Source organism: Tiliqua scincoides, chromosome 1, assembly GCF_035046505.1.
Source record: "Tiliqua scincoides isolate rTilSci1 chromosome 1, rTilSci1.hap2, whole genome shotgun sequence".
Taxonomy (NCBI): Eukaryota; Metazoa; Chordata; class Lepidosauria; order Squamata; family Scincidae; genus Tiliqua; species Tiliqua scincoides.
Window position 1 is genome coordinate 286,197,699 of NC_089821.1, and position 4,179 is coordinate 286,201,877.

Genomic DNA, 4,179 nt, shown 5'->3' on the forward strand with positions numbered 1-4,179 from the left:
TTTTGATTCATCTTTCCCATTTATTTCAATGGGCCAAATTCAATTCACTGCAACTTTTTGTTACTTTTCAGAACCAGATGATATTTCCAGTGATGGAAGCCCTTCATAAGGGGACAAACCAGCTAAACATCCAAAATGCCATGATTTTCATTCTAGGAACAAATGAAGTCTGAAATTTTAAAACATTTCTGCTGGTCTTGTCACATTTTTTTTAATGACCAATTTAAGATTAAGAGACATTCCTAGGTAAGAGCCATGTAAAATTTCAAAAATGTAGGAGTAGTGCTTCAAGACCCTAGGAAAGTTCTCTAAAATTTTCAGAAATATAGATGGAAGAGTTCCCAAGGAAATGCAGTACTTCAGTGCCTTGTAGTTTATGTGCTGAATGAAAGCAAAACAAACAGTGAAATCCTGTGCATGTCTACTCAAACATAAGTTCCACAGGGTTCAATAAAGTTTTTTTCCCCCTTCCAGTTAAATATGCATAGGATTGTAGCCTAAGGGCCCAATCCTATCCAACTTTCCAGCACCGGTGCAGCCGCAGTGCAGCCCCAAGTTAAGGGAACAAAAGTTCCTATAACTTGAGGAGGCCTCCACGACAGCCTCACCAACACAGGAAGCAGTGCATACCCCATTGGCACAGCAACACCGGCACTGGAAAATTGGATAGGATTGGGCCCTAAGATAATTTTCTGGGATGATTGGGTTGAACTTGCTGTTGGGAGACTGTCCTGAGAACAAAAAAACAGGGAAAAATATAAATGAATCACTCCCTCAACAAACCAAGTAATTTTGAGGAGGAAGAATGGATAGTTTAGAACAATGAAGTAATTTATTAGTTTATAGAACATACCACACTAAAACCTTCTAGAAACATTCACTCCAAGACAGAACTCAGTTAATGAAAGACCTACATATATTTTCCCAGTATCACAGATCCCACCCAAGAATCATACTGATTGGAAGAGGAAGGAAAGGAAGTACCAGAACATAAGAAAAGAACATAAGAACAGCCCCACTGGATCAGGCCATAGGCCCATCTAGTCCAGCTTCCTGTATCTCACAGCGGCCCACCAAATGCCCCAGGGAGCACACCAGATAACAAGAGACCTCATCCTGCTGCCCTCCCTTGCATCTGGCATTCTGACATAGCCCATTTCTAAAATCAGGAGGTTGCGCTGTACATCATGGCTTGTACCCCGTAATGGATTTTTCCTCCAGAAACTTGTCCAATCCCCTTTTAAAAGCATCTAGGCTAGACGCCAGCACCACATCCTGTGGCAAGGAGTTCCAAGACCAACCACACTCTGAGTAAAGAAATATTTTCTTTTGTCTGTCCTAACCCGCCCAACACTCAATTTTAGTGGATGTCCCCTGGTTCTGGTATTATGTGAGAGTGTAAAGAGCATCTCCCTATCCACTCTGTCCATCCCCTGCATAATTTTGTATGTCTCAATCCATACAGGATTGATGTCCCCCCTCAGGCGTCTCTTTTCTAGGTTGAAGAGGCCCAAACCCCCTCATAAGGAAGGTGCCCCAGCCCCGTAATCATCTTAGTCGCTCTCTTTTGCACCTTTTCCGTTTCCACTATGTCTTTTTTGAGATGCGGCGACCAGAACTGGACACAATACTCCAGGTGTGGCCTTACCATTGATTTGTACAACGGCAATATAATATTAGCCGTTTTGTTCTCAATACCCTTCCTAATGATCCCAAGCATAGAATTGGCCTTCTTCACTGCCGCCCCACATTGGGTCGACACATTCGATCGACCTGTCCACCACCACCCCAAGATCTCTCTCCTGATCTGTCACAGACAGCTCAGAACCCATCAGCCTATATCTAAAGTTTTGATTTTTTGCCCCAATGTGCATGACTTTACACTTACTGACATTGAAGCGCATCTGCCATTTTGCTGCCCATTCTGCCAGTCTGGAGAGATCTTTCTGGAGCTCCTCACAATCACTTCTGGTCTTCACCACTCAGAAAAGTTTGGTGTCGTCTGCAAACTTAGCCACCTCACTGCTCAACCCTGTCTCCAGGTCATTTATGAAGACCAGGAAACGCTTTCATTCAGCTGCTTTGTACCTCATTGTCTCCTCAGAGTTGACAACTACCTAGTCCCTTGCTTGACCTCTCACTTCTTCCACTAACTGGAAGCTACCTTTGGCAGAGAAAACTCCAGGCAGTTGGAGACAGACAAAGGAAAGAAGGGAGGAAAAAAAGCTTACTGACCTAGGCCCCAATCCTATCCAGCATGCACCGACTCACCAACGGCACACACTGTTACAAACGTGCCATAAGGCATGTTTATGGCCCTAGAGCCAGTGCTCTGCTGGTGCTAGCCCAGAGCTGGCCAGCGCTGGGCCAGTGCCAGTGGAGAACCGGAGCTCTGCCTCTCAGATTGGGCTGCCAGTCAGCCATCTGAACCTGCTGAGGATTTCTTGCATTCTTAGAGGCTGTTTCATTTAGGACTTTCTCAGAGGCAGCTCAAATGTGGGGTGATTCAGTTTGGAGCAGTGGCATCATGTGGGGGAGGGGGTGCAGGCCACACCAGGTGACGCTCCTCACTGCAGGTGATGCTCACAGAGGAGGTTACACCGCTATTGGCCAAATATTTTTTTAATCTTGGTGCTTTTGAATAGTACTATCATGTTATACATCATTTGATATGTAATTTCATGCAGAATGCAATGAATCAAACCACATTAAAACACTGCTATTCTATCAAAAGTTATAGCCAAAAAAACCAGTGAGGTGGGGCAATAGTGCATCACCACGCCTGCTGCATGGGGTGTTGCCTCACCCACTGCATTGGATGCGGTCAGTAATGGGGATGATGTGCTGGTCTCCCGCACAGGTGATGCAAGCCCTAGTAACGCCACTGGTTTGGAGTGTGATTTTTTCCAAATCAAATGCACACCCCTAGTGCTATTGGCAAAACTGGCTCTTTCTTGGTAATCAGGCTGGATGGATTTAGCTCTTAAATGTCTCTCACACTGAATATCTTTGTAGGAGTTCTCTTCTCCCACAGTAATGGGAGTTGGAATTCAGTTTTCCTCTACTCTGTGCACAGGACTTTATTGCCCATGTGACTTTTCTCATCTAGCAGTGAGAGGGTTTTCCCCCCTTCTTTTTGGTCCTCCTCACTGTCCTCAGTCTCATTATATTTCTTCACCCTGCATGTAATTAGTCTGTGAAACTCCTTGCCACAGGACATGGCGATGGCATCTGGCCTAGATGCTTTTAGAAGGGGATTAGATAAATTTCTGGAGGAAAACTCCATCACAGCTCACAAGCCGTGATGGGTATGCGCAACCTCCTGACTTCAGAAGTAGGTTATTTTAGAATGCCATATGTAAGGGAGGGCGCCAGGATGCAGGTCTCTTGTTGTCTTGTGAGGCATCTGGTTGGACACTGAGATACAGGAAGCTGGACTAGATGGGCCTTTGGTCTGATACAGCAGAGCTCTTGGCTGGCAACCTTCAGTCTCGAAAGACTATGTTATAAGCCTACAGCACCTGGTATTCCCAGGCGGTCTCCCATCCAAGTACTAACCAGGCCTGACCCTGCTTAGCTTCCGAGATCAGATGAGATCAGGTATGTGCAGGGTAACAGTTGCTAGCAGGGCTCTTATGTTCTTATGAATTACTCATTAAAATAACATCAATAACATGAACATGTAAAATAACATGAACGTTAAAATAACATGTCATTAAAGTAACATGAATTTGTACTAATGATGAATTCTGAAAATGGGAGATGCTTTATGACTTGAAGATGAATGCAAAATGAAGCAAAGAATTTTGACCTAACCTGTTTAAAAACGGGTGTTCTAAAGAGTCATATTAACTTCCTATTAGGCTTAAACCTGTCATAGAATAAAGGCTAGCGCAGGATGACATATGCATGTTTGTGTACTTTTATGCAGATTAATAAAAGTCCTCTCTTTTTTTAACAATGAAGAAGGTTTTTAAACACTCCATGCAGGTGTAAATTTCACCCAACTAGTCTTCAGATTAATCAGTCAAGTGGCAAACATAGCGGAAGAAAATTTAAATTGAACTGAATCTTCTTCCAGAGAGATATCCATTAGTTAGATCCAGGAGGAGGTGGCAGAATACCCTACTAAGAGAAAAACCAGATTGCTTGAGTTTTTTTCTGCAGTACTGGAGTATA

At 43.8% G+C, this 4,179-nt stretch overlaps 1 pseudogene; it reads right to left on the reverse strand.

The window, feature by feature from the left end:
• Positions 1 to 3,509: 3,509 nt before the first annotated feature.
• On the reverse strand, positions 3,510 to 3,626 carry LOC136637724 (5S ribosomal RNA; annotated as a pseudogene).
• Between the last annotated feature and the right edge of the window lie 553 nt (positions 3,627 to 4,179).